The sequence below is a fragment of the Rhinolophus ferrumequinum genome, chromosome X (genome assembly GCF_004115265.2).
Source record: "Rhinolophus ferrumequinum isolate MPI-CBG mRhiFer1 chromosome X, mRhiFer1_v1.p, whole genome shotgun sequence".
Classification (NCBI taxonomy): Eukaryota; Metazoa; Chordata; class Mammalia; order Chiroptera; family Rhinolophidae; genus Rhinolophus; species Rhinolophus ferrumequinum.
Window position 1 is genome coordinate 16862447 of NC_046284.1, and position 9010 is coordinate 16871456.

The 9010-nt window shown below is 44.1% G+C and overlaps 1 pseudogene; it reads right to left on the bottom strand.

The window, feature by feature from the left end:
- Nucleotides 1–5644: 5644 nt before the first annotated feature.
- LOC117033053 (60S ribosomal protein L14-like) lies at nt 5645–6306 on the bottom strand (annotated as a pseudogene).
- Nucleotides 6307–9010: the final 2704 nt, after the last annotated feature.

The window sequence follows — 9010 nt, forward strand, 5'->3', positions numbered from 1 at the left end:
TTATCATCCCTTCTTCCTGGAACACAGTGACAGAAAATCTCTGGGAACCTCATTTACCCTCTCCCTAATACGTGATAACTGTAAGAGTTCATGCTTTGACGCCTTCCAGAGTTTGTCATGTGCATTTTATAGCGGGCTCTTGAAAGCTAAAAGAGCTTAATGGCATTCAGAAGAATGAAGCTAGAAAGAGGTAATGGTATAGTAATTGGGGGTTACTGAGGGGCAGGGGGCAAATGGACTCCTTCCAGGGCTTTCCAGCCGTCACACAAGCAGGTATTTCCCATCCTGCTTGCTTGCTGAGTGAGTTTCCAGGGACTAATGCCCACTCCAGCGCAGCAGAGGGGAGGGGAGCTGCGAATTCTGGGCCTCGCTGTGTAGCAACAGAAGGTAAACCACATCTTGACTCTCAATTTTGTGTTCATTTTCACTGGTTATTTTTAGTTAGTTCATGGCTAGGAATACGTAGAAATCACTCCTTCCTGAAATAGCTTTAGCTCCCCAAAATTGGAACAGTAAGATGCTCTCAAGTTATAAATCATTGCACTGATGGTAAGATATTCTTTCTATTAAACAGCCAGAGATTAAGTGAGCTGAAAACAGACCCTCTGGAGTCTTCAGGTGTTCAGGGCCTCTAGTTAGCTCAGCTTGATCAAGTTGCTTTTGAACAATGCCCATGGAGCAGTTTCTGAAATGTTTCCTTCTGGCAGGTTTCAAGTGGCTTTGAAAGGTGAATGCACAGACTCCTGTTTACTATACACAACCTGGCTACCTACGAGTCCTTGACTCCATCCATTTTACAAAGGGCTGTCTCAACACTAATATTGAAGTGCCTTGAGGATATTATTTGTAGCAAACCACAGTGGGCCAGTCAGATCTCAGTTGGCTAGAACCCAACACTGATGAGGTCAAGCTCATAGATTTAATCCCAAATGGGCCATTTAGCTTTAAACAACAGATGAAAGTTATTTTTGTGTGTGTGTTTCCAGATTGGAGCTCTCCCATTGACTTCCAGGTTGCAATGCAGCGTGCTCATAAATAAGACTGTAGCTTGGTATCTGAGGGTCTTGTAGAGCTTTTTGCAATAGGAAAACAGACGCAACAGTTCAGAACGCTAGGCCACAATGAAAGGGCCATATTTGGAAGATGGTGAGCAAGGGACCAGAGATGAACCCCAGAGCAGTGCAGTTGTTTGGAGGGGCAAACTCAGGACCTCCAGTAGGAGACGGCTCACCAGGCAGATTGAGGGTTGTATCTAGAGAAGAGCGGGTCAAGGAATGGTGAACTTACATGTGGGAACCAGCAAAGTTGAGTAAGGTAAGTCTGGCAAAACTTGTTTTGCCTTTTGAATATTTTTTAATCTCCCCCCAGCTTTATTCACATATAATTTACATATATCATTGTGTAATATGATGATTTGATATACATAAATATATTGTGAAATGATTACTGCAATAGGGTACATTGCTCTCGTAGTTACCATTTTTTCATGGGGGAGGGGGAGCGAACTTTCAAGATCTACTCTCTTAGCAACTTGGACGTGTATAATACAGTATTTTAAACTATAGTCACCATGCTGTACATTGGGTCCCGGTCTATTTATTATGGTGCTTCAAGACTGTTGGTGTCACCTCATTTTTGACACTTCCAGAGCACCATTCTCCTCACAGTGCACAGAGTTTGGGATGATTCAATTCAAGTTCCATGGGATCCTGTAATCACCTCTGTTGTATCACTAACTATATTATGTGTGTGTGTGTGTGTGTGTGTGTGTGTGTTACCATTTTAACCATTTATTTTTTATTTTTCCATATTCAGGTGAACCAGACTGTGTTTTAACTTTTCATTTGTATTTCAGCCTCTCACACTAGATAGCTTCTTCTTCTTTCTTTTTAAAAAGATTATATTGGGGAAGGGGAACAGGACTTTATTTATTGGGGAACAGTGTGTACTTCCAGGACCTTTTCCAAGTCAAGTTGTTGTTCTTTCAATCTTAGTTGTAAAGGGCGCCGTTCAGCTCCAGGTCCACTTGCCATTGTTAGTTGCAGGGGGCGGAGCCCACCATCCCTTGTGGGAGTCAAGGAGTCGAACACACAACCTTGTGGTTGAGAGCCCACTGGTCCACGTGGGAATCGAACTGGCAGCCTTCGGCGTTAGGAGCACGGAGCTCCAACCGCCTGAGCCACCGGGCCGGCTTGACAGCACCTTCTTTATCTTTAGATCTCTGGTAGTCAGCAACTAGAAGTGTGCTTGTTGGCTGACTGCATTAGTGATTGAATAAATAGAAGAATGGAAAACAGGAAAGAAAATGCCAAAGAAGAGATATGTGTGGGTTCTCACAGAATGAGTAAATGTTTGATAGGAAGAACATGCTGTGTTCTGGAGCCAGGGAGATGTGCACTGTGTCTGATGCCCTGAATGCCTGGAGGGAAAGGGAAGTTGGGAGCAGAGGGTGACCAGAGGGTGAAGGGCCTTGTGTCACCTCCAGAGGAATTGGCACCTTTTCTCTGTGAATGCTTTTCAAACTTGACGGTAATACTAGTTGCCTGGATGGCTTGACAAAGCACAGATTACTGGGCCCCATTTCCTGAATTTCTAGAAATGCGAATGCAAATTGCTGGCAAATTTGCATTTCTAGCAGGTTCCCAGGTGATGCTGGTATTCTTTTGGCTCATGACCAAAATCTCAGAGGGGTGATCACAAGTCCGTTCAGTCATTCGTGCATTCATTCACTCAATAGGAATAATATATAACATATATAATAATAAGCACCGTGTATGAACTTGGCATTGTTTTGGTGCTAGAGATGCAGTGGTAAACAAAGACTTGATAATATAGGGCTCAGGTTGAGTTTATGTGTAAATTTAATAAATAAATATCCCTGAGTCACTAAAGGGGCTGACCTTGGCCTTCTAAAATTCTGCTTCCTTCAGGTCAGGCTTAATCCCAGATTTTGAGCCTTCTGGATAGGATCACAAGGCATTCAGGTGTTGAGAGAGACAGCAAGGAGTCTTTATATACCACAGAAACACCACAGACTATTCTGGAACCCTCATGGAGGAAAGCAGTGATTGCACTACTTTTGTATGAATCCTATTTTCCCAAGGTTGTCCAGATGCAAATGTTATTTATTTATCTTAGGTGTGCCTTCCATGTTTCAGGGCCTTGGTAGTGATTTAGAGTAGTGGTTGACATCCCCTGGCTTGACATTAGACTAATTGGAGGAGCCTTTGAAAAAAATCCCGGGGTCCAAGCCCTTTCCTAGAATTTTTTGGGGTGGGGGTGGGGCTCTGTCTAGGTATATTGTAAAAAGTTCCCAAGGTGATTCTAATGTATAGCCAGGGTTGAGATCCTCTGTTGTAGAATAATTTGAATCCTCAAGAGAGCTGAGCATAAATACTTGTGAATAGCATAGATTCCCCAGAGGCTACCGTGCTGCAGGAAATGATCCCCAAGGGTCAGGGTGGCAGAAATTCCAGGTGACTTCCTAGAACCTGCTGAGCCACTTGAATGTGATACATCTTTTGATTCACAGTAAGTTGTGTATAGCCATTACAACTTGAAAATTTTCAGAAACATTGGTTTTTTTCACTAACAAATAATTATCATAATTATATTTGCTCATCTCTGTCCGCCTCTCCCCATTTCATCTCGGGTAGTATAATGTCATGGGTAAGAGTCTGTCCAGGGTTAGAGACACAGATGGTTTTGATTCCTGTATCTGTCACTATCACATGTCCTAAATTTATGACATTCTGTAAGCCTCAGTTTCCTCATCTGCAAAACAGGAATGGTAGTTACCTACCTCACAGGATCGTTGAGGGTGAGGATCAAATCAGAAAATATATGTAAAGTAGAGGACAGTGCCTGCGTCATAGTAGGTGATCAGATAGATTTCGGGAGGATCACATGTCAAATACCCTCAGTGGTCACTTCTGGGCTGTGAGATTGGGAGAGTGGAGGAAATGGAAGACAGACATTTTACTTTCTACCCTTCTGTATTGTTTTAAATTTATAGATGGCGTAATTTAGCTTTGTAATTTGTTTTAATGTTTTATTGCCACATTAAAGTTGGGATTTTCATTTTTTTAAAATTATTTATTTATTTTTAAAAATTTTATTGGGGAATATTGGGGAACAGTATGTTTCTCCAGGGCCCATCAGCTCCAAGTCGTTGTCCTTCAATCTAGTTGTTGAGGGCGCAGCTCAGCTCCAAGTCTAGTCGCCATTTTTCAATCATCAGTTGTAGGGGGCGCAGTCCAGCATCCCATGGAGGGAATTGAACCAGCAACCTTGTTGTTAAGAGCTCTCACTGTAATCAATTGAGCCATCCGGCCGCCCCAGCTTTTTAATTTTTGAACATGCCAAAAAACATTTTTTTTCAAAAGAAGCTGACCCCCATATCATGAGCTGAAAGAGTCTCCACATAGCCTTAGAGGCTCAGAGGTTGCTTAGCCTGTACCCCCAACAAGTGCAGGAAACTCTGCTACCGTCACTCTGTGAAATCTCATTCAGTTTCCACTGCACGTTTTCTAGGGCAGGATTTCATGTCCAGGACATTTCATTTTTCATACAGTTCGAAATGCTACAATGTTGTCTTTCTATATTGAGCCCAAATCTGTCTGCTTGTGATGTCCTCCTGTTAGGCATACCAAGTTTTGCCACATGCCACATGGGAGCCACGCAGAGCAAGCTTAGTAGATTCTACTGTATTTTTTTTTTTTTGTAAGGAAATCTCTGAGAACTGAATTTTTATTTTAATTTTATTGGGGAATATTGGGGGACAGTGTGTTTCTCCAGGGCTCATCAGCTCCAAGTTGTCCTTCAATCTAGTTGTAGAAGACGCAGCTCAAATCCAACTCCAGTCACCATTTTCAATCTTTAGTTGCAGGGGGCACAGCCCACCATCCCATGTGGGAATTGAACCGGCAACTTTGTTGTTGAGAGCTCGTGCTCTAACCAGCTGAGCCATCCGGCCACCCCTCTGGAAGTTCAGCGGCAGCTCGTTGTCTACAATCTAGTTGTACAGGGTGCAGCTCACTGGCCCACGTGGGAATCGAACCAGCAACCCTGTTGTTCAGAGCTCGCACTCTAACGAACTGAGCCATCCAGCCGCCCCTAGATTCTACTGTATTTGATACCTTATACCAAATCTTGATATATTTAAAAAGAGTTCTCCTGTCATTTTGAAATTAGCTCTTTTCAGAAGAAAATCCCCAATGTTTCAGCTGTTCCTGAGAGGACATAGCTTCTCCACCCTCACCGAAGGTGTTCTGTGGAAATAGACATCGAAACAGACTTTAGGATGCAAGATGTTTTGTACGGGTCAATGCTTACGAAAGGATTGGGGAAAAATCAGATTGCGGAGATGAGGAAGTTGAATTGCAGTTCAGGCTCAGCTAACCAGGCACGGAGCTCTGGAGAGAGTCTTACCTGTCAGACTTGCTCAGAGGCAGGCTGAAATGCCAGGCAGTATGTCCACCTCCCTCAGTGCTGCGAGGGAAGCATCTGTTCCAGGACTCTCCTTGGCTTGTAGAAGACTTCTATCTTCTTGTATCTTTTACCTTGTCTTCCTTCTATACCTAAGTCCAAATTTCCCTTTTTTTTTTTTTTTTTTTTTTTACTTTTATAATAGCCTCTTATGTTCTTATGCTTTCTTGCCAGATGCCTTTAGAACAGGTGCTTTCTGGGCTGGAGCTTTCAGACCCTTCTGAGGTTTTGGAGGTGCTGCCTGCTGCTCTCCAGCTTTCTGGGCAGGAACCTTCTGGGCTGGAGGCTTCTTGCCAGTAGCAGTCACTTTTTTTTTTCTGGAACCTTTGCAGCAGCTGCTGCAGCTGCACTGTTAGCAGCAAGTGTTTTTGGGGAGAAGCTTTCAGGAGAGCTGACTTTTGAAGCTTCCTAACTTCAAGCTTGATTATTCAGTTCCTCATTTGCTTTGCCTTCGTGACTTTGTAATGATCCAAATCTGTCATGCTGGCTTTCTTTTCTCTGGCGTCAATCTTCTTGGCCCATCTTGCGGCTGCACATTTTGTATTGAGATCTGCCTTCTGCCAGGTTTGTTGGACATACTTTTGGCGGGTACTGTGTGGGAACTTGAGGACGAAGTCAGTGAGCTGCATGCATTTGAAAGGCATAGCCTATCTCCTTAGTTGAGTGCAAGCTCATCAAAGCCCTATTCTGATCAATAACATTTAGATTAGCGACCAGCTTACCAGCATGAGGCCCAAAGGAGACGTAGGCCACCCAGCCAACCTCCACAAAGCGCTTGGATACCACGTTGGTGGCCTTGGACAAGAAGCCAAATTTCATCTTCTTATAAGGACACCAGTCATACTGGATTAAGGCCCACCTTAATGACCTCATTTTAACTTAATTACTTCTTTGAAGACACTCTCTACCAATGTAGTCTCATTCTGAGGTACTGGGTGTTAGGACTTCACATTAACATTTTTGTTGGGGGACACAAATCCAAACCATAACAGGTATGGTCACATTTGCCTCCCCTCCTTGATTCCCAGACCAATACAGTAGTACCTCGGTTTTCGAACGTCTCCGTTGACGACCATTTTGGTTTACGAACACCATAAACCCGGAAGTAAATGCTTCGGTTTTCAAACACACCTCAGAAGTTGAACATGTCACGCCACTTCCGCTGAGTGCAAGATCCTGAGGCCTAGCTGTCAGCTGTTTTCGATCGTTTCAGAACTCGAACGGTCTTCTGGAACGGATTGCGTTAGAAAACCGAGGTACCACTGTATTATTCTTTCCATTTTTCAAGTGACAATAAGAAGCTCAGATATTTTAAAAACTTGGCTCAAGGTCAAGTTTTTTTATTTTAAATCAGTTAATTCCCATCAATCCTAGAGTATAAACTTGGTTTCCAAACATGGTAACCTCATATAATTCCTGTGATCATAGGAGTGGGGCTAAAGACATGAGTGGAATAATGTCTGGCTCATCAAACCCCTACCTTAGCCCGTGCATAGCAGGGATTGGAGGGATTCCCCACACTACACAGGGCGGTGGGGCTGTGATCTGCCCGAGGACCCAAGTGGGAGCAAACGTTGTGCTCAAACTTCAGCATTAAGAGCTGTTTCCCTGATGGATCTGTTTTAACTTCTAATACGTATGTTTTCTGTTGGGGGTCACACCATCAAATGGAAGTGTCTGATTTAAGACAGAGATGGCGTCTTGAAGGACGGTTCCCTTGTCCTCATCAAATGTTGCCTGTGACCTAGTGCTTTGAGCTGTGCCTTCAGTAGGCCATTCTAATGCTCTGGCAGTTCAGCAGGTTCTGGGTGTTAATAAGACCATTGGATCTCTTGGTCATGGTCCCACTCACATGTTTTGCGCTGTACAGTGGGTATACTGGTCTGCTGCAATGAGGGGTGGGCTCCCAGGCTCATGAATCAAATACTCCGTAAGCCCTCAGAGAGTGGTGCTGGCTGTGGCCCTGTTGACAGGAATGGTGAATGCAGTCATATATTCCTGTGAGAATAAGCCACTGGTCTTCCCAAGTAGGGAGGACTCAGTATGGCCAACTTGTCACCAAGTAGCCAGTAGAACTGTTTGAGGGATAGTGCCATAGTGGGGGCTCAGTGTCGGTGTTGAATGGTTGGGTATTGAGAAACACTAACAGTGAGGTCAGTCTTTTTTTTTTTTAATTTATTGGGGTGACAATTGTTAGTAAAATTACATAGATTTCAGGTGTACAATTCTGTATTACATCGTCTATAAATCCCATTGTGTATTCACCACCCGGAGGTCAGTCTTAAGTGGGAGTTCCTGCTGTTGGGCCCACGTGTAGCCTTCATTTCTGCCATCATAGCCAATCTGTTTATGCACCCATTGTTCCAGTTTGGGGATGCCTGATCATGCACGTTGATTAAGGTCAACTGGCCAAGTCATTTCGTCAACTTGGTTTTTCAGTGCGTCTTCCATGGTAGATGCTCTCTGGTGGTTGTTAACGTGTGATACAAATGGTTGAATCATGTGATACACTTGATCCTCACTTCCACATGCCCATCCACATGACTCTACCATTGAGTTCCTTGCCCTCTATATTCCTGTCTTTTTCTTTCCAGGTCCCTCGCTAGCTGGCCAGACCACTCATAACTTCGTTTTCCACAGAAAGTCGATAACCAGGTACATTTCCAAGCTTTGCCCATTACGAGTATTTTTCCTTGCCACTGTCTTTCAAGGCCCTCGTTGACTCAGGCTGAACTGCAGGTGCTGTCCATTTTTGGCTAGCACCCACATACACCCACACACGGATGCCTTCGTATCCACAAAGAAAAAGCTCAGGCTTTTTCGTCCTATCAGCTGGTGGTATGCGATCCCCCATGTGGCCATAACTGTCAGCTAAGAGAGGGCTCTGGGGACACAGCGGTGAATGCTATGAGGATCTGGGCTACCTCCGTATGCATCTTGCTTGTGCTCTCTGGCCCTATTCATACTAATTCAAGATGGACTACTTCTGTCTTATGATGTATTACTGACAGGACCACCTAATCTTGTGATTTGGTGCATTTGACAGACCCCAGATCACAGGGCAAAATCTGCACTCCCAGAATCGTGGTGTCTAATGGTCAGCCATTCTGTCTCAACCAGGACCCAGTAGCGCACTGTGAGTTGTTTGTTACTTTTTGTAGGTTTGTCTGTTCTTTACTGCTATTGGCATGGTCTTGCTCTAGAACCCCAGCATCTTGTTTTGTGGCTCTTCCCCTGGAGCTTGCCCAAACCTGCACGTGACATTGTTTCTCATCGTTGATACCTCCAACGCCATATGGTTTGTTGGACCACATGGTCCAAGTGGCAGAATTGCTTGCACATTTTAAAGCCTGGACCTGATGCAAAGCCGTTTTGTATTCTAAGCTGTAGTCAGAGCAGGCAGCCTTCCATTTCACCTAGTATATGAGCTAAAGCTATATTCCTAGGTAATGCAATAAGGTGCCCCAGACCCTAATAGTGCCCATCAGATGTTTTGTTTCCATTTTCATGGTAGGCGATGCAA